Genomic DNA, 22,471 nt, shown 5'->3' with positions numbered 1-22,471 from the left:
CTCATCTGTAAATGGGGTCAATAACAGCATCTTTCTCATAGAGTTCCAATGAGGCTTTAATGGGTTTAAACTAGTGGTGTTTAGAACCATTCCTGATACACAGTGAGGCCTAAATAAGTGATAGCTGGACAAATAAAACTAAGTGCTACTTCCACATCTGTTTAACATAAATTCATTTTAAATCCCCAAATACTACTTCCCAATGAATATTAGGAAGACAACTTATAAAGAAATTGGTAACTGGATGCAGGACCTAACAAAATCCAGTCTTTGCTTATATTCTAAGGAGGCAGAAGTTCTCATTTAGATTTACTTTCTAACCTGGAAAACCTCCAAGAATATAGTCAGAAATCATATCTGGGCCTGAAAGACTACACATTCCTTTCTTACCAAAGTGGTTCAAAAGTTTTCTTTGCCCCCTTTAAGTTGGCCTTATGAAGGGAAGGTGGCCTCTGTGTGGTCGGCCTGAGAACCTCCATTTTTATCGTTGATATAGTTTTTGTTCTCATTTCCTACACACTCATTCCACCTCATAGGAATGAATTGTCCCTTGACTTAGAAGCTGAATGAGAGCAAGACCCTGGCTTCTAGGGGAGTCAGGATAGGTTTGTTGAGGGGCTAAGAGAGAGTAAAGGTGAGTCAGGGTAAGGTCCTGGCTGAATACTGCCCACTGACAGACCACTAGTACTGCGGCTTAGGAATCACCTATCAAAACGGCAGGAGGCACCATGAGATATTATCTGCTGTAGAAATTTCCTTCTTAGCAATCGTCCATTTATGTAGGGTCCGGCTGATTTTTTTTCTATGTGTATCATTAGCCGGTGTTTCAGAGAGGTGAAGATAAGTACATAGCAGCATTCAAAATAACTCAGAATTTCTGAGAAGCGGCATTTGTATATAACAACTCAAAAAAAATGGATTTGGCCCAGGATGTGGGGAGGTGGGTACCTGTGTGAGGAGATATGAAGGGACAGCGCAACGCATGCATGGTTCATGTGCACGTGGGTCCGCAGCTGCTTTGACTTACCCGCCTGGCTTCCCAGTAATTGCGATAATACAGAAAACAGAGGTCTTGACTATCTGGGGTCATTAAAGGAGCCGATGCCCCTCTCTCCCCACCCCGGAGGGAGGGAGTGTTAGCTCGGGTGCTCTGGTTAAGGTGCAGCTGAATGAGCTGCCTCCTGCCTGTCAAATACCCCTCCTCCCATCCAGCTTCAACCAGGCTTCTGGTGTCCTTGGGTCCTCTGTCCCTGTACCAGGGCTGCTTCCTGCTACGACCAGTCTTGCAAGAAGAGATTGAGGTTGGCATTGGATCAACAAAGTCTTTTTTAGTTTAAAAGCAGAGTGAGAAAATGTCTTCTGTAGTTTTCAAGGTTTGATCTCACTTTTAAAAATTTTACCTTAACTTTTATTTCTTTATTTCTACACTATTGATAAAGCCAATGGGGCTTCTCACTGACTGTTGGCAAATGTTTGCAATGCCAGGATAGAGAAGATGGGTTCACGAAATTCTGGATTTCTGCCTGGTTACCTTTGGTAGATGAATTTGAATTGAATATGCCATCGTATGGTTGGAGTTTTACTGCAGGTGATAAGGTGGAGAAGAGTAAAAAGAGAGGGACTATCTTCTGATTGCTTTTATCCCATTCACTTTTCAATTCCAAGAAACCTGAAGCTAAGAGATTAAAAGAATTAAAAAACCAACAAACAAAAAACTGGACGAGTCCAAAACTTATTTTGGCCTTTCCGTAGATTTTTATACTTTTCTGCGGCCAACTTGAGCCATGGAAATGTTTATTTTTAGTGTTTCTAATGAAGAATAATCCCTTATACACACCAGTCACCAACAGTAATGCAGTGATGTAGTAGCAACATGGGCTTCTTCCCCATAAGTTAGCTTGGGGTCAGGGTTACCTCTGGTTGGGGATAGCTGGCAAACAACACATTTGCAGGTAAGCTGTTTAGTTTTGAAATGGCTTTGACATCGTATTTACTGCTAAGTGAAAGAACTATAGGCCAGTTGTTAATATGAGAATTATAGCCAGGAGATGGCTCTAACACAACACTAACGGGAAGTTAAGGCCTGCAGGAACACTACATAAATAGTGTTCCTCCTGTATTATGTTAATTCTTAGAATAACCTCACAGCAACATTTCATCATGACATTTGCATCTATCTATACAGCCTCGTGAAGTCTTAGGTTGATTCTTCAAGTACAGAAATATGTTCTTCTTGCCTGTGCCTGCCAAAGTAAATAGAAATCAATGGAAGGCAGCAGAAGTGCTGAAGTCATTCCAATAAGGGAAGTGCTTGTTAATTTAAATTTTGCACTTGACATTGGTAAGGACTAATAGCAGAAAATAATGTCCTACACTGACTTCTAAAGTCATTTTGGTCATCACTTATCCCACATTTCTTTGTTGTTGCAAAAATAGTGTTATAAATAAGAAACACATCTAATTGTGATAGGTCATTAAAATAAGGGGAAAAAAGTTTTGTATATCTGAGTGATATTAAGTCCTTGGAAAACTTTTGCACGAAAGGGATCTTTTGTCGGTGGATCGAATGACCTGTGTGTGTGTACATGCACACATATGCACATACCCATGTGTATGCATTTCAGAAACTTCAAAAAGCACCTCCCACTGCTTTCAAAACCAGGCAAATATGTTTGAAGCCTGGTGGTAATTTAAAATAGGAAGATATACGCAGAGGTGAAGGTGGCTACACAGGAAATTAGAAAAGTCTTGGCTTCTCTGAACAACATGAATGTGCCATTGTATCACTAAATAATTGGAGAGGTGGGTCTGTGATGCTAAGCAGGTGTCCATAAATCAGAATAAATGTTAGTAATTAATTGTTATTAATGTTAATAACAAAGGGTTTTAAATACGCTAACGTGCTTTTCCTCAGTTCAATCTTTTAGAGTTTACCACTTGTCATTTCAATCCTAAATAGATTTAGAAGCTAAAGCATTCTTGAGGCTTTTGTGCTAGATCAGTAGAATATGATAACCTAGAATCCATCTTCTCTTTTTCCTGAATACAGATCCTAACTTTAGAAAAAAGTTAGATTCCTGGTCTGAGCTGAGGCATCCCACATGCTGTTGGAACATCCACTTCAAAGCAGATGCTTTTTAAAAAAGGAAACACCCAGTTTGTCAGTCCTTGAAGTGGAAGTTTTAGATTGCATTGTTCTGTCATGTTCGCCTGCTGCGCTGTGGGTCCTTCTGGCTCCATACCTGACTCAAGAAAATCAACTTTGTTAAGGTGGACTCAGACATCTGTTCTCTCTCCATCTCTTTCCCTTCAAAGATAGCTGTTAAAGAATAGCAGAACTATCTAGATTCATTTCTCAGATTTGTGGGAAAGCCTGAGTCAGGCACTTTGCACCCCACCACACCTCCCCAAGCCTGCTGATGAGGATTGTTACTGTTCAATCCATATACATTCCTGTAAAGGAGCAATTCTGGAGGGAAAGACAGGCTATGCATTCGCCAAATGGCTGGGAAGAGAGACCACAGAAAATAAATAGCCTAGCATTTATTCTAGGGCTCTAACCTGGAGCAAGGACACAAGCGGAAGGAGGAGTCTTGAATCATATGTGGATGAAATCAAGATATGGAATTTGCAGTGAGACTCTTTCGTAAGTGGACATAGAAGAATCTAAGGCTAATTGCCACAGATGAAATTCAAAGCTTAGCAAACACAAGGAGGCATTTATTCTAACTCAGCAAAGTGATAGCAAAATATTTTTGAGAATAGGGTAGCAGTCAGAAAATATTTCATAGCTAGCTTGGCTCTACAACCATGAGATGGGCCTAATGGGTTGAAAGGAAGCAGATTATATGCTCTATTTTCTGTTGTACTCTGGTTTTTGGTGCTCTCCCGCGTGCCATAGTCATCAGTTGTACAGAGGAAGATGCTGTATAGACCACACCACCATTAGATGGGTGTTCAACTAACTAACAGAATACAGCCAGAGTGGTTACCCCAAGACCAGGTCAGCATGACCCAGAAGGCAGAGGAAGGTGAGGTTTATGAGTATTGGGCTGAGCTCAACTCTTGCTTAAATGTTTTAGGAATGATCTTCTTGATGGAAAAGAGAGATAGGAGAGGAAACTCATTAAACTTGCCAAATATGAGATGTAGCTAGGCTGGCTCCATGCAAGCACGACAGAAAAACATTTAGGGGTCATAATGTGCTTACTGGAATGCTATTCAGCCTTAAAAAGAAGGAAATTCTGCAATATGGAACAACGTGGATGAACCTCAAGGATGTCACGCTCAATGAAATAAGCCAATCACAAAAAGATGGATGCCACATGATTTCACCTATAGGAGGGTCTAAAATAGTCAAATTAATAGAATCAAAGAGTAGAATATAGTTTCCAGTGGCTGGTGGGGAGAGTGAACTGGGGAGTTACTACAGCGGGCATAAAGTTTCAGTTGAGCAAAATGAATTAGTTTTAGAGATCTGTTGTACAACATTGTAACTATAGTCAACAGTACTATATTGTACTCTTAAAAATTTGTTAAAAGGATAGATCTCAGGTTAAATGTTCTTGCCACAATAAAATAATTTTAAAAAATGAGCTAGCAGCATAGCATTAAAGTGAAGAAACCATGTGTTCTGTTAAAAATTTGAAAAGACTTTTATTGTGAAAGATAGTGAGGTTTAAGCTGATAGCTTTTGAAGCAAATGCGCCTGGGTCGTGTGGGTTAACAGGGCACAAAAGGGCATGCAGAGAGGACCCTGTTTCTCCACTCCTAATCCGATTTCACTGAGTCTATGTCAGAATGTTCAGAAGCTCCCTTCACAGAACCCTCTGAAGGACCAGTTAGGCACTGGCCACCTCCCTAAGCCTGGGTCAGGGTGAGGGTCTACACCATGGCTTAGCTTTGTTTTGTACTGAAGATTCTCCTGCAGTACAAGTTACCATTCTGGAAACATTTGGAAGAGTGAAATGCCACATCTCCAATTTCTAGCAATATATTCGTCTGCCATCATTTGGCCTGGAAGCTTAAGCAAGACCACTTGGAGCCAGACTTCAGAGTGATCTGTCTCTAAGGAATAACTTTTATATCGCACTGTTCAGTTTTGTAATTCTTAAGCTACTGTAAATTCTCAACATAAATCTGCAGAGAGACTTCACTGTCCACATCAAACCCGTATAAGGCTCTATTTCTGCTCTTATTTCGGAATCTCCTTTCTAATGGCTAGACACAGACAGAGGCAAAGCAAGAAGTCCAGACAGTGCACCAATGGGTTAAATCATATGTCAAAGGTACAACCATAACGTATTATAAGCTTTTCATCCCATAATACATCACTCGGGAAAAAAATATTAGGGGCAACTTTTCTGATTCATCTTCCTGGTGTGAAATGAGCACATCTCCGGTATTCGTGTCTTTCTGCTTCAATTAAAGCAGTCATGCTTGCTCCCTTAGGAAACTATTAAGGGTTATTGCCCTCTTTGTTTCACTGCTAATATTCAGTTTCTCTCTTGGTTTCCCATTCCCAATACATCTTTAAAATTTTTTAAATTCTCTATCTGGTTTTGCTTCTCAGCACAAAATACAGTTTGAACTACTCTTTGATGAGATGGCTGCTGATAAGATATAACTTGTTTAATGGACATCGACAAGTATTTATTGTCTCCTGTGTGCTAGACACATTGGGTGGGTGGGAGTGGGCAAAAGAAATACGAGGTGGCTCATGTTCCTAGTAGGGAGAGAAGATGTCAATACTCAAAACAGCTAGGAAACAATTCATATCAATACAGAGCGAGACACTTGATTTCTGTCTGGCCAAGTAATCAAGAAATCTAAAATAAAAAGAGCAGCCCTCTTAGTTAAGAAAGTCTTCCTAGAGGGGAGTATAAAACATTTCTTAGCAGAGAAGAGAGGGGAAAGCATTAGGGGTTGAAAAAAATGGCCTGAGCATACAGGGAAGAAGGGTCAGGAAACACAGGTAGAGATGCAGATGGAGCCCGTCTGACGAAAGGGGAGGGACTTCTCTGCTGGGAAAGTCAGCTTTAGGCACTTACTGATGGGGATGCTGGACTGCAGAGCTGAGGGGGCACATATTGGACTGACCAAAAAGTTCATTCGGGTCTTTCCGTAGCATCCTACAGAAAGACCCGAACGAACTTTTTGGCCAACCCAATAGTTAAGGCAGGGACGCTGGAGTTTCCCTAACAGGGACCAGATTGCAATGCAAGGAAGAGTATGTGGATTTGTCCAGCAATGGTGTGCAGTAATCCCTGGAAGAGGAGACAGCAAGGGAACAGAATCATAGGTGTTTGGACCAGATGTCCATTAGCATTCCTTTCAGTCCAGCCTGGAAGAAACAATTATACAATTCTATGCTAAGGGAAGTAGAGAGAGACTGACCTAATTCGAGGTATCTGTAAAGGAGTCATAGAAGAGGTGACATTTAAACTGGTTTCATGGCGATGGTAGGAAGAGACATTTCAGGCAGCAAGAATAACATAAACAAAAGCACAGAAGGATTGGAAAGCGTGGAGCCATATGGAGAATAGCTAGAAGTTCAGTTTGCTGTGTAGGGGGGTGCTGTGAAAAGGAACCCTGGGGTAGGTTAACATGGGGAGAATGCTGGGTGTTGGAGCTGAGAGTTGTAAGGAATCTGAGATTATCTCAACCAGTTCCCCTGCCCATCTCCATGATCAGAGCCCTCTTTCCAACATTTCTCGTATGCCTAGCCTATTCTTGAGCATCAAAGCTCACAGGATGCTCACCATCTCCCAAGAGAACCCATGTCATTAGAGAACAATTTTAATAATTAGAAAACGTCTTCACATTGATCTGAAATTTGTCTTCCAATATCTTGCTTCTATTGATTCCCCTTCTGTTCTCTGAGGTGAACAGAAGAGGTATCAGCTTGTGAAAACTTGAGTTTCCAGATGCCAGGCTGAGGGGTTTGGGCTGAAATCTGTTAGCAGTATCTCTAGGAATAGGGAGTAGACTTCTCAGTTTAATGGAAGCATTAGAAGTCCCTGAAGTTTTTGAGTAGAAGAATGTTGGGGTCATCTCCATCTTGAGGAAGATCGACATGACAGCTGTGTAGGCAAGAAAGCCAAGCAGGGAAGAATATTTTGGAGACAAAGAAGAAGACTATCTAGAAGGAGAGGTGGAAAGATCTCTAAAGTGAATGCTTAACTCAAGTATTGAGCAAACTGTGGGGTTGTCTTTGGGATTCAGTTTGGCCATTTCAAAAAAATGAGGAAGTTGGACAGGTTGCCTCAAGGGATATTTTCAGTTCTACCATTTTGTGATTCTGAGTTTTGGGAAATGAAAGAGGCATTTACAAAGTAAGAAGAGTTGGCATTACTGTAGGTAAAAACAGAGGGGACCTGAAATGGGAATGGGAAAAATGTTGAATCCAAGAAAAATGTTGCAGAGAAGACTCAGAAGGCTGAGATGACAGCTTGGCTCTCTAAGCCAAAGGGAAAACAAGAATTAACTGTAACTCAACTCCTGGGTTTGGGGGCAGGGTGTTTCTAAGAGAAGGAGAAGAATAAAAAGTTAAACTATGGAGGATGTTTTAAGTGTGAGAATGGGGAGAAGCCAGTGAAAGGGAGAGAGAAAGAGCAGTCAGCTGGGTAGCAGGAGAGAAGTATTATGGAAGGAAAGGAAGCAAACAGTAGAAGGAGAAGGAGGTATTCAATACACAGCAGAGGTGGGGGTGGGGAAGGTCAAGGTTAGAACTAAAATGCTATTTCTGGAGGCACCTGAAAGAGAGTACTTTCAGTGAAGTAATAGGCCTGGAAATCAACTTGTAAGAAATTAAAGATGTACATTCATTCAACAGAAGTTTATTAACCATCAGTTAGGGGCCTGACACTGTTTTAGGTATGGGGAATATAGCAGTAGACAAGACAGATGAAGAAATAAATAAGAAAAATGCCAGGTAGAGATAAGTGCCAGGTAGATTACAACAGAGTGATGTGACAGACTGGCTGGTTATTTTAAATTGGGTGGTCAGGCATGGCCAAGTAGGAAGGGCAGTGTCGACAAAGATACATGTCAGTGAAGGCCCTGAAATGGGAAAAAATTGGCGTGTGTGAAGAACAGAAGAAAGACCAATGGGTTGGAGAGTAGAGGCACTTTCTGAGAAGGGTATGATATTATATCAAAGAGGTTTTCAGAAGCCAGAAGAGGCCAGGGTAAGGAATTTGAATTGTATCTCAGGTGTGTTTCTGGGTGTGTTGGGAAGTGATGGTAGGTTTTAAGCAGTGGTCTGACATGATCTGATGTACTTAAAAGGTTATCTTATCTGCCTCATGGAAAATGACTGTCTAGAGACATAGTTGGAAGTAGGATCCAGTTGGTAAGCTATTGCAATAATCTAGGTAAGAGCTGATTGTGGTTTGGACTAGGGTGGTGGTGGTGGTGGAGATGAAGGGGAGGGGAACGATTTGGGATGTGTTTTAGAGGTAGAGTTTATGGGATTTACTGATGGATGGGGGAAGGAGGAATATATTATGTTTAAATCTTTTTTTTTTTTAATTTTATTTATTTATTTATCTATTTATTTATGGCTGTGTTGGGTCTTCGTTTCTGTGCGAGGGCTTTCTCTAGTTGTGGCAAGCGGGGGCCACTCTTCATCGCGGTGCGCTGGCCTCTCACTATCGCGGCTTCTCCCGTTGCGGAGCACAGGCTCCAGACGCGCAGGCTCAGTAGTTGTGGCTCACGGGCCTAGTTGCTCCGCGGCATGTGGGATCTTCCCAGACCAGGGCTCGAACCCGTGTCCCCTGCACTGGCAGGCAGATTCTCAACCACTGCGCCACCAGGGAAGCCCCTATTATGTTTAAATCTTAAAGTCACGTATGTTGATTTGATCAAAATCAACAGAACAAATTCAAATCGCTGTCTCCAGTTCAGTTTGATTCAGTGATTATCAGTGGAGCTCCCACTATGTGTAAGACGCAATTCCAGATTCATTTATTTGATAAATATTTACAGAGCACCTCCTAAGCCCCAGGTGCTGTGTTGGATACTACCGATAAAATTTTGGGCAAGACAGATACAGTTCTTCCCTCAGAGGTCTTGTGGTTGAGTGAGGGAGATAGTTATTTATCAAATACTCACACAGTGAATGCATGACTATACATCATAAGAAGGGCTAAGAGGAAAAAGTGCACAATGCATTGGAGCTTAAAAATAGATGGATCTAATCTAGCTTGAGTGGTCAGGAGGGCGACCCTGAGAAGTTGACATTTGAGCTATCTGAAGGATGATGGTGGAGAGAACATCATGTTCAAGGGGTCTGTGGCAGGAAGAAACATTGATTCAAGGAACAGAAAGAAGGCCAGTGTGGCTGGAGTCCAGAGAACAAGCAGGAGAGTGATGATGCTGGAGGGGTGGTGAGTCAGGTCAGATCATGCAGAGCCTCATGGACCTTTGTAAAGGATTTTGATCTTTATTCCAAGGGCAAGAAGAAGAAGGTGAAGTGATTAGGTTTTTAAAAATCTCTTTGGCTACGGAGTTGAGAACCGATTTGGAGAGAATCTTCACATTTTTAAAATCTGTTTTATTCATGAGTATCACATTTTATTTCAGATAAAGTTTATGAGCATCCTCAGTCTGCAGATATTACCCTGTCCACATTTTTCTTTTCTAACAACAGAAGTCCTGATTCCTCTTTCCCACACTGAAGGGTTTTCATTCACACTGTGTAACATCACACTGTGTAACATCACCCTGAAGAAAAGATAAACGTTTATGAGGTAGCAAGTGTCACAGCTTGTGAAGATGCAGCATCTTTTGGTTAGCTGTTAAAAATAACACACTTTTTACATTTATAGAGATCAAACATAAGTAGAATGTTTTATATGTAAGGTGCTAGACAGTTTATCTCTAAAATGCTGTAATCTCCTATAATCTGGGGTCCAGTGCTGGGTTCTCTGTGCACTTTGATTGGTGATTCCCACCTTCTGGTGGGTGGCTCTTCCCTACCACCATCCCTTCCTTCTTTCTCTGAGGATCTTCACATTTAGAATTTCTAGGGGAAAGCATGGATTGGCTAAAGCCTGAGTCTCATGGGCTGCCTTGGGGAGGGGATGGTGACCAGAACAAAACTGGGGATCTGTTAGAAGGCAAGGAGAAGGAAGTGCATGCTGGGCAAGCAGCACCACAGTGTCTCCTGGTAACCTGTCCGTGTCAGCACATCTAGAAAGACTACATTTTTTCCCAATGGCTCCATAACGTTCAACTGTATTGATAGGTCATACTTTAATATTTAGCACCTCTCTATGAGTGGACATTTAAGTTGTTCCAAGTTTTTACTATTGCAAACAATACTGCAGATTGGAACAACCTTGAACCTCGATCTTAGCTCTTGTGAGATACATAGAAGCAAAAATGCCAGGTCAGAGTACATGAAAGTTTTAAATTTTAATAGGTTGTGATAAATTTTCCTGAAAAATGTGATGCCAGGTTTGAGCATATTTGAATAGTCTTGAAGTAGTGCGTAAGACCAGACCTAGGAAGTCTGACCTTATGACAGCCAGTGAGGAGCAGGGCAGTGATGCAGGGATGAGGTGCTCGGTTTCTGATCTCCCGTGATGGTCTTGGTCGGAGTTTGCCTCAAAGCTGGTAAGCCCCAGGTGGGAGGTTGGCTGACAAATCCTTTTGTTAAGTAAATCCCTGAACTTCGGGTGTATAATCACATAGAGGAGCCGAAGCCTCCTGAGAAACCACCTCCTAGGAGCTAGAATCCTGGGCAGGTTCGCCTTGCTTAATCCCTCAGTCCTACTCTCTGAGGATCCTGGCAGTATTCAACAAAGCTAACCTCTCCATCCTTCTTGAAATGCTTTCTTTTCTTTGATTTCCATAACAACACACTCTACTATTTTTCCTTTTCCTTCACAGGCCATTGGGTGAGCTCCTCACCTTTTGTTGATGCTCCTCAGATTTTGATTCTTGTCCCTCTTCTTGTTTATCTCCAAACTCTCTCCTTAGATCACCTCTTTCCTTCCCATGTCCAGTATCTTTTATATGCTGACAACTCCCCAATTTTTCTTGTTAGCCCAAACCTCTCCTCCGAATTTCAGAATCATATACCCACAAATTAAACTTGTCCAAAGGGACCACTTAATTTCCACTTCCAGTCTATTCCCTCCCTTACCCAGTCTTTCCCATATGGGGAAAAGGCACTCTCATCCACCCAGCTCCTCAAGCGAAGGACCTAATAGTCATCTTGGATTCACCCTTTTCTTCACCCTCTCTATAGAGTCTGCCAACAAGACTAGTCTAGTCCATTTCCAAATGGAATCCAACCATTTTCTGCCTCTTCACTTTCCCACCCTAGTCCAAGCCACCATCTCTTCTCACGTAAACATCTGCCCTCTCATCTATTCTGCACAGAGCAGATAGATTTTTGTAAAACGTAAACCAGATTGTGTCACTTTCCTGCTAAAGAACTGCCCGAGGATTTCTGTTGCTCTTTGGGTAAAAGTGTGAATGAATTACCTTGGCCTCCAAGGCCTGGCACCACCCGGCCAGGACCTATCTCTAGCAACCACCTCCTACCACTGCGCTGTCAGCTGGTGTCAGCAGGCCCCACCTCTCTGCTTTCCAGTCAGCTCCTCCGCCTGCCAAGCCTCTGCACATTTCAGGGCCTATTCACTTGCTAGGAACTTTCCACCCTCTGGTCTTTGCTTAGCCAGCTCCTTTGCCTCCCTCATGTCTCAACCTAAGTGTTGCTCCTCGGATAAGCCTTCCCTAAGCACCCGACATAATACAGGTTCCCTGTATTTGGCATGTACCTCAGCCCTTTGTCTGTTTCCTTCATACTAGTTATTGAAGCTTGCCATTTATTTACTTGTTTGCCTTTTCAGCTCTAGAATGGGAATTCCATGAAAGATGGCACATGTATGTCTTGTCCACTGTGGATTCCTCAGTATTATAGGGAGCAGTAAATATTTGTTGGATGACTGATTAAGAGTCCTATTCATTGGTCTTCTTCTGCCAAACAAAAGCCTCATGTCCCTGTGATAGTGAATCACTGGCAGCATCACTCTTTGCTGTATACCATGTAGAATATAGCATTAGTTGATTTTCTGCTTTTACTCTTTAAGTTTCCAAAGAGACAGCATCCTCTTTAGCTGTCTTGGCTGTGAAATTGCCTATTATCTTTTGGGCTTCATCAAGTCAGAGACTAGAAACGCAACCAGGTCTTTTTCTCTGCACAATGTATAAAAACCACATCTCAAATAATGTGCTGTACCCTGAGTTAATTTTTATCAAGTGTATTTTCTTTGATTCTGGACCTACGTATGCTTTACCGTGAAAACATTTAATTAGCCTTAAGGAAGATGTACAAAGGTCTTTGAACGCTTGGAGTGAAAAAAGCAGTGTTTGCTCTTGTGGTGTGGAGCTCACGCTGAGGCAGGGTGGAAGTCATTCCCTCAAACAGCCTCAAGGAAATGAGACAGGTCTCTGTGTCTGGGGCTCTTCATGTTCTTTCCTTGAGGCAAGAACACTCCTTTCTCATCTGAGAGCTGATCAGTACATTCAGTGCTCCATCCCTCCCACCTCTTCAAGACTGGTCAAGCAGTAGGTATCTGATAAATTAATCATGACCAGCTATCGGCTCTTTGAGGCATTGAAATCTACTAAATTTAGTAGTTGGCAGGATAGCAAATAACAAGAGTCCTGTGACTTGGGGCTTGACCCTCTCCCACTTCTTATTCTTAATCTTAATCTTATTCTTAATCTATAAACCAAAGATTTGCATGTTTACCCTCACTCGCCTCCTGGATTCATGAGCTCTCTCTCCCTTTCTCTCTGCCCACACATGTGGATTAGGATGGAGGAGGAGAAGAGGAAGAAAGGGTGAAATCCTTTGTGATCTGAGAAGACATTATGAAAGTACAGTACTTATGGAAGAACTACATGAAACCTTTCCAAACAAAGTAAATCTAGCTTTTAAATGTTATCTGTTAGCACAACATGGACTCCTACCTCAATTCCAGCAGCCTGTAAAATGTCATTATCCTCCTAAACCAAAGTCCATCATTTTTTGGACATATGAGGGCTCTGATTAGCCTGATTTTATTGCACATTAAAAAATTTGAAACCAAATTTGTCCTAACAATGGCCTGTCATATTACAAAGCTATAGTCATTAAAATAGTGAGGTATTAGAGTCAAATCAGATAAATAGATCAGTCAAAAGGAGAGAGCTTATAAACAGAGCCACGCATTATATCAGAGATAACATTGCAAATCACTGAAGAAAGGGTATAGAATAGACCTACCCCATGGGAAAAAAAAATGAGATTTCTACTTTATATCATATGCAAATATAAATTCTAGATGGATTAAAGGCCTAAAATGTAAATCACATTACTCTAAACCTATGTGGAAAACAATTTTTTTCTGGGAGTGGGAAAGGCTTTCTTTAATAAGATACAAAAACATGCACTATAGAGGAAAAGGTACTTAAATTTGACTATAGCAAAATTTAATTCTTTCATATGGCAACAAACTAACAAATAAAACCCATTATAAACAAAATTAAAATACAATCGAACAGAACAAATGGCACTTTTCTTTTTATTGAGGTATCACTGACATATAACATTATATTAGTTTCAGGTGTTCAACCTTAAATTTTATATATATACATGATCATCATAATAAGTCTAGTTAGCGTCCATTGTCACACATAGTTACAATTTTTTTCTTGTGAGGGGAATTTTAAGATCTACTGTCTTAGCTCCTTTCAAATATACAATACAGTGTTGTTAACTATAGTCACCATGATGTACATTACATCACTATGACTTATTTATTTTATAACTAGAAGTTATAACTTTTGACCACCTTGACACTTTTTTCTTTAATAAATAAATGGTGAGAAAACAAGGGGGAGGAGGGCTGTTAGGAACTAAAAGAAATTTAAGAGACGTAGCAACCAAATGAAATGTGTGGACCTTGTTTGGACTCTGATTCAAAGAAACCAAATGTAAAAAGATGTTAGTGGGTTGGTTGGGGAGATCTGTGTACTGACTGGTGACTAAGTGACCATAAAAAATTATTGTTAATGTTTATGGCATGATAATGACACTGGTTACTTTTTAAAAAATCCATATATCTTAGAGATGCTATTGAAATATTTATGAATGAAATGATACAATGCCTGGCATTTGCTTTAAAATAATCCAACAGGTATGTGGAGAAGAGAATGGGGGTGGATATATAGATAAAAGGAGATTTGCCATATGTTCTTTTTTTTTTTCTTCCAGTTTTATTGAGACATAATTGACGTACAGCACTGTAGATATGTTCTTAATTATTGAAGCTGGGTGAGGGGTATGTGGGAGTTCATTACCTTCTTTTCTTTTATTCACATTTGACATTTTCCATAATGATTTCTTTAAAATACAAGCAATGGATTTATAGCTATGCCTGGCCTATAATAAACATTCAATAAATGTTATCTGTTATTATTATATTAATCTTTAAAAAAGACAAGTGACACCTACATTGCTGGTGGGAGTGTAATTTGGTACGGCCTCTACAGAGGATAATTTGGTAATACCTATTAAAATTTAAAAAACACTTAGCTTTAACTAGTACTTTTACTTCTGATAATTTACCCTACCGGTATTTGTATATGTATAAAATAATATATGTATAAGAAACACAAGTTTTAATAATAAAAAATTGGAAGCAACATAAAGGTCAATCAGTAGGAACTAGTTAAATAAATTTTGGTCCAGGAAACACAAAAGACCCCGAATAGCCAAAGCAATCTTGAGAACGAAAAATGGAGCTGGAGGAATCAGGCTCCCTGACTTCAGACTATATTACAAAGCTACAGTAATCAAGACAGTTTGGTACTGGCACAAAAACAGAAATATAGATCAATGGAACAGGATAGAAAGCCCAGAGATAAACCCATGCACATATGGTCACCTTATCTTTGATAAAGGAGGCAAGCATATACAGTGGAGAAAAGACAGCCTCTTCAATAAGTGGTGCTGGGAAAACTGGACAGCTACATGTAAAAGAATGAAATTAGAACACTCCCTGACACCATACACAAAAATAAACTCAAAATGGATTAAAGACCTAAGTGTAAGGCCAGACACTATCAAACTCTTAGAGGAAAACATAGGCAGAACACTCTATGACATACATCACAGCAAGATCCTTTTTGACCCAGCTCCTAGAGAAATGGAAATAAGAACACAAATAAACAAATGGGACCTAATGAAACTTAGAAGCTTTTGCACAGCAAAGGAAACCATAAACAAGACAAAAAGACAACCCTCAGAATGGGAGAAAATATTTGCAAATGAAGCAACTGACAAAGGATTAATCTCCAAAATTTACAAGCAGCTCATGCAGCTCAATAACAAAAAACCAAACAACCCAATCCAAAAATGGGCAGAAGACCTAAATAGACATTTCTCCAAAGAAGATATACAGATTGCCAACAGACACATGAAAGAATGCTCAACATCATTAATCATTAGAGAAATGCAAATCAAAACTACAATGAGATATCATCTCACACCGGTCAGAATGGCCATCATCAAAAAATCTAGAAACAATAAATGCTGGAGAGGGTGTGGAGAAAAGGGAACCCTCTTGCACTGTTGGTGGGAATGTAAATTGATACAGCCACTATGGAGAACAGTATGGAGGTTCCTTAAAAAACTAAAAATAGAACTACCGTACGACCCAGCAATCCCACTACTGGGCACATACCCTGAGAAAACCATAGGTCAAAAAGAGTCATGTACCAAAATGTTCATTGCAGCTCTATTTACAATAGCCAGGACATGGAAGCAACCTAAGTGTCCATCATCGGATGAATGGTTAAAGAAGATGTGGCACATATATACAATGGAATATTACTCAGCCATAAAAAGAAATGAAATGGAGGTATTTGTAGTGAGGTGGATGGAGTTAGAGTCTGTCATACAGAGTGAAGTAAGTCAGAAAGAGAAAAACAAATACAGTATGCTAACACATATATATGGAATCTAAGGGGGAAAAAAAGGTCATGAAGAACCTAGTGGCAAGACGGGAGTAAAGACACAGACCTACTAGAGAATGGACTTGAGGATATGGGGAGGGGGAGGGGTAAGATGTGACAGGGTGAGAGAGTGGCATGGACATATATACACTACCAAATGTAAAATAGATAGCTAGTGGGAAGCAGCCGCATAGCACAGGGAGATCAGCGCGGTGCTTTGTGACCACCTAGAGGGGTGGGATAGGGAGGGTGGGAGGGAGGGAGACGCAAGAGGGAAGAGATATGGGAACATATGTATATGTATAACTGATTCACTTTGTTATAAAGCAGAAACTAACACACCATTGTAAAGCAATTATACTCCAATAAAGATGTTTAAAAAAAAAAAATTTTGGTCCATCATTATAAAAGAAGACTGCAGCCAAAAATAATAAATAAAATGAAATAAAATGGAAAAGAGAAGGAATGTAAACTGATTTAGAATGATCTTTAAGATATCTTTAAGTGAAAAAAAGCAAGATGCAGAATGAATGTGTAGTATGCTATCTTATGAGTTTACAAAAAGTAATTGTAGAAGAACATAGAAACTATTTTTTTGCATATGCATAGAACTCTTTGGAAGGGTGCACTAGAACATTGCTTTTCTCCAAGAAGGTAAAATGAACTGGGGGGGGAGGGTAATAGACCTAGAAAGACACTTTTCACATTGTACTCTTGTAACTCTTTAGGTTTTACCATGTGAATATATTACCAATTCAAAAATAAGAAAAAAAGATTTATTTTAAAAGAAGATGTATATCATATGCAAAAGATTACTATCCAAGGTACATGTGAAACCCTTACAAACTAGTAATAAAAATATAATAATCCAATAAAAAATAAGAAAAGGATATGATAAAAGAAAACTGCTATTGACAATAAACCTATGAAAAGATAATTAAACTTACTAATAGCCATGGAGATGAGAAATAAAACCAATACTTAGCCATTTTTTTAACCATTCAATTGGAAAAAAATTAAATGTCTGATAATATTGATATCATGTATTGACCAGTATGTGGGGGAAATGGTCCAATCACCTTCTGCAGGTGGGAATGTAAATCAATATAGCCTCTTTCAGTCTTTTGGCGGAACCTAAGTAAAATAGAAATTGTGCATACACTAGGCCCATAAATTCTACTACTGAATATATTTCCTACAAAAACCGTTGTATGTGTGTACAAAGAGACATGCACAAGAATGTTTGTTGCAGCATGGCAGAAAATAGTGAAAAACTGGAAAGAACCTAAATATTCATCAGTAGTGAATTGGAAATGTGATATATACATAATGGAAAGAGGCGAAATAGATCTACATACCTCAACTTGGATAGATTGCCAAAAACCTAATGCTAAATAGTCGGGGAGAAAAGAAAGTTGCAGACACTATAAAGAATGATGTCATTTATTTAAATAACAAAATACATATAGAAAGTAATACTATATATTACTTGTTGCATACATAAGTGTATAAAACATATATATTTTTAATAGATTGGAAAGATCCACACCCAACTCATGAAAGTGGCTTTCTTTCCCTTGGGTGTGGGTGTGGGAGGAGTGGACTGGTTGAAAGGGATGGAATTTGGAATCTGAAACATATTATTTCTTTAAAAAAACTTGGAGGAAAATATGACCAGATGTTAATAGTTGTTAACTCTGGGAAGTATGAGTGTGAGAGTTTAACTTTTCTGTGTTTTTTAAATTTCCCAAGAAAAGGGGTGGGGTGGGAGAAAACTTTGTCAGGGAAAAAGAATCATATAGATTTCCCTTTGAGCTTTGGAGGACCCCAGCAATGTGCACTTCCCTTTGTGAAAGGAAGAAAAACTGAGTGAATGCTTAACTTTCCCTGGAAAAAACTTTTGCTGATGACAGCTCGTTTCCCTTCTCCTGACTTTTCACCCCGTCCTACACCACAGACAGAGCCAAGAGCATTCCGAGGAGAAAGGCAGCTACTTCTAATACGGGGAAGTTAAGGCTCAATCTGCCCACATGGAATAGTGTTTGTGAAGAATAAGTAATTTCCATGAAGATGACTTGTAGGTTTTAAATTAAACTCAACCACTCTGTGTGTGTGTATTATTACTAGTATAAATAGTACTGGAAAACTTGCTGTATCATGGGGAATAAATAATAGAAAGTGGCTTAAGATGTGGAACCAAAGTCCCAAAGAGTATACGCATTTTAAATGACATTCTGAGAGAGTAAGCAATCTTCCCAAATTTTCCAAAAGAAAATATTGCCAAAGATTATTCAGAAATTGTTCAGAAAAGAAAACATTTCAGACAATGTGACATTGACAGACCAGTAAACATATTTGGTGTAAAAGGCCTTCTATTTACATGGGCTCCTTCTACTGTACCCATGAATAAGGCTGACCTTGAACAGGGGGAAAATGACACCCCCAACTCTTGTGATACAATGTGGATGGGGAGTGAGCACAATTTGGGTGTTAGGGTAGAAAGGCCATTATCTGGGCCCATCATTGATGCTATACTTGAGCCCAGGTGTGAACAAGAAGAGCACAGATCCTTCTTGGAAGAGGATATTTGAGGTCAGTGAGCATCAAATAGCACCTTTTCCTTTTTTTTTACATTTTGATAAAATAGTAGTAGCTTATTGCACCAGTTGGCGGCCACCATACTCTGCTGTTATCCCCTCGATGACAATGACAGAACTGTACATCCGTTCAGTATTCAGGAATGAGACTTGCTTGTTTTGACACCATTGTTTCTGTGAAAGAGAAAGGAACTAGACTGGAGAGGATAGTCATCAATTGGCAGAATCAGTTAAGAATAACAGCAGCCCCAGTGTGTGTCATTTGGGAGAGGTAAAACCTTGACTAGGCCCTGGAACTCATCAGGAAATGTTAGCCCAACTCTTCTTCCCTTAACTCAGACAACATCTGGTCTCATTTCCACGCCTTCTGTGTACCGAGTTGAAGGGAAGCTCACCCCCACCCACAAATCACTTAACCTCTTAGGATGCCTGATACTAAAAAAATAGTATGTTAGCAACCATAGGGATTCCTATTTGTAGAGATAAGTCTTTGCTTCTTACTTAAGCCTTGATTTATTGTCTTTGGTTGTTTGGGGTAGGGGATGGCTGATTTTTAACAAGAAGATAAACTTACAGCTGGAAATTCTTTTAAGCCATAAATACCACTAACTTGCCTGGTCCAGGGAAGTTCAAATAAAGACACTGGGATTCAGCAGCTCCTGAAATGTTTTCCTTCTTTTCCCATTGGCCAGGAGAAAGACATGTCCCACCATCAGCAGTGTAGGCGCCAGGGCCTGACCCAGACCTGGATACTTAAACCATTCAGAGCTCCTCTTGCAAAGAAAGGAAGCAGAAGATGACAAATTGGTCTACACCATTTAACCTCCAAAGTGGGCGCATAACTTTACACAGCAATCTCTGATGGTTTCCTTATCTGCTTTATTTAGTATAAACACTGTCCTTCTTGAGTCCTCCCTGATTCTCCTTCAGGCTCCAGGGATTAATTTTGTGTCATTAGCTGAATTCACCTCCTTTGTTCTGCTCCCTAACATTGTTTCTGTCTTCCCTCTTAGTCTTATGCAGATCCTGGAAGATATCAACTCCTAGGGCTAGTGCAGCATCTTATTCACCTTGGCATCTACCACTGCATGGAGCACAGCACCTATCACCTAGTAGGTAAGCGATAAATGCTTGTCCATTGGCCAATTCTGTAGTCCCAGCACTGTCTACACATTAAACAGCTGGGGGATCTTTAAACAACAAATGAGAAATGCTGCCCTGGTGTCTCCCCAGACCAACTAAATCATGATCTCTGGGTGTGAAGCCCCAGCACTGGCACATTTGGAAAGCTCCACAGGCGATTCTGGTGCATGAAGAAAGTTGGCAACTACTGGGTTAAATAACCTTGCTTTACTTGGCTGTGTTCTGTTTGCTTCCAAGTTTGGAAGAAACCTGTTTGAATTCTTTCAAGGAACAAATATTCTAATCACTGAAAAGATACCAGTGCTATTTCATATGAGAGTAGAATAAGTTTTCTCATCTGTAAAATGGGGATAATAGTAACTACATCTTAATTTTGTTGTAAAAAGAATATGACCTGATTTATCTAAAACTCTTAAAATAGTATCTGGAGTATAAGTATTTGATAAATACAGTCCAATATGAAGAAGAGGGTGATGTGTTTGTTGTTATTATTGTTGTTTTCTTCTTTGGTTAATGATTCCAGTTTCCTCCCAGACTAAGCTCCCAGAATAGTTTTTGACTCCAGTCTGTCCTTTGCCCTGTCCATCTCATCCCTTGTCAAGTCCTGTTCCTCAGACCCTGTGCTGTCTGGAACCTGCCCCTTTCTTTTCATTCCCATTGCCCCAGTGCTAATCCTTGCTCCCTTTCCTCTCTCTCTCGGATTATGGCTGTCAACCGGTCTCCTTGCCACTGAATTGTCTGTGTGTCAGTCATCCCTATATGGTTCTCAAATTGCCTTAAAGTCAAGCTGTGACTGCCAAGCTTAAAACTCAACCTATATCCTCATTGCTGTGAAAATTCAAACCCAAGTTGTATGACTTGGGCAGTTTCATTACTTTCTCCAAGTCTCCCTTTCCTTATGTTTAAATGGGGATCATCTAATAAACACTTTCTGCTCAATAGGGTTGTTGGTGAGAAAGAATATTCTAGAATAACATCTAGAAATCTACATGGCACATGATAAGGGCTTAGTAAATGTTAACTGTTATTATTATTATTGTTATTATTTAATAACATTAATATGTTATTACTGAAAGTTACCAGCAACTCTTGCAGCCATCCTAGATGCTGGCCATATGGAAGTCCTTGCTGTTCCCAGACCACCCCCCTGGATCAGGCCTCTGCTCCCATTGCCTTCACCTTTGGAATGCCTGTTACCCATCTCCAGGCGTCTGAATCCTATCAGTCCTATAGGGCCATCTCCTAGAAGTACTTCCTCTTCTGACTTGGCATAAAAATCTCCTTTTAAGGCAGGGGTTCTCAAACTTTAGCAGACATCTTATTCACCTAAAGGGCTTGTTAAAATCCTGATTCCTAGCCCTGAAGATCCTAATTCAGTAGGTCTAGGGTGGGACCCAAGAGTTCACATTTCTAACCAGTTCCGAGGTACTATTGACCTCGCTCATTCACACCTTAAGTAGCACTGTTTTAGGGCCCTGAACACCTTACAACTTCTATTGTAGTTATTTGAGTACAAATTTCTTTGCCAAGGAAACTCTAAGTTCTCAACAGAAGGGCCAACATCTACTTTCCCTTCTATCGGAGGAGGCAGGCCTTGGGCTGGGACTTGAAGGATGGGCGGGGTCGGGAGCCCTGCAACACGGAGCCCAGCACGGCGTTGGAAGGTATAGGAAGTGGCTTGGTTGTGAGATGGTGAGTGGATGGGATATGAAGGCATAAGGGGAAGTAAGCCTAGAGAGATGTGGCAGGTTGGATTTTGAGAGGTGGGGAGGGGGGGGAGAACCTTGAAAGGCGGGCAGAAGGCTGTACATTTGAGCTTCTAACCTGCAAAAGCCAAGGGCTGAACTGCATGGTGTTATGACAAGGGTCTCTCCCGTTACCAAGGCTGCGTGGGGCTCTGACTTACTCTTGGCATTCCCAACAAGGTGCACCTCTTAGAGGCACCATAGATATTTGCTCTTCTAGCTCCCAAAGTCTGTCATTCTGCTAATGACTCTTGTCCGTGACAACATGGACCATGGCTCTGGAAGTGCCAACTGATCCTGCATACTGGACAAAACCCAGGCCTTGAGGTCACTGTGACTGGTACCCCCTCCTACAAATTCTGGCTCATTCCTTCTCTGAACACCACTTGTGCTGGTTTGTTTGGAAGTTGCTTGACCAAGAAGCCAGAGCCATCACTGTCTCTAGAAATTGGGATCTTTTCTCACTTTCAGCATAAGCTTGGTTTAAGGAGATAATCACGAGAGAGAGAGAGAGAGAGAGAAGGAAATGGCCACCTGGAGGCAACAGATCTGGGCTCAGTGAGAAGCCCTTGGTGCCATTCTGTGGGTTTTTTGCTCTGCCTGCCTCGCAGAGTACTGATGAGGTTAAATAATTAATGTCTGTGAATGTACTTTGTAAGCTCTAAAGCACTGCAGGAATATAATTAATTATGTTTATAATTACAGGTAATGTAATTATAATTGTAATTAGTTTGTGGGTGGAAGCAGAATAGATCTATCCCATGCCCGTTCTCTAGTAGGATATCCTTGGTGGATATCCTTGGTGAGATCATCAATTTGTATATTTGAGCTTGACTCACTTTCTCTGAGTTTATTTTCAACATTGGGGATATATGTGAGACTTTGGCTCAAGGACTTCTGGCTGTGTTTTAGAAAATGGGAAAAGATGCATAGCGTGAAGCTGGGAGACCCAATACCTCGGTGGTAACA

General features: G+C 40.5%; 1 long non-coding RNA gene across 6 annotated transcripts in view; it reads left to right on the top strand.

Moving 5' to 3' along the window:
* The window catches only part of LOC132368564 (uncharacterized), a 547,341-nt gene that overhangs the window by 346,446 nt on the left and 178,424 nt on the right, over nucleotides 1-22,471 (top strand). For all 6 annotated transcript variants that reach the window (XR_009504126.1, XR_009504127.1, XR_009504125.1 and 3 more), the window contains one exon: nucleotides 19,628-19,730. This is a non-coding gene — a long non-coding RNA (uncharacterized LOC132368564). The remainder of the gene's footprint in view (nucleotides 1-19,627; nucleotides 19,731-22,471) is intronic.

The sequence above is a fragment of the Balaenoptera ricei genome, chromosome 7 (assembly GCF_028023285.1).
Source record: "Balaenoptera ricei isolate mBalRic1 chromosome 7, mBalRic1.hap2, whole genome shotgun sequence".
NCBI lineage: Eukaryota > Metazoa > Chordata > Mammalia > Artiodactyla > Balaenopteridae > Balaenoptera > Balaenoptera ricei.
Note: the sequence above shows the minus strand (reverse complement) of the source record. Positions and strands in the feature narration are given on the sequence as shown.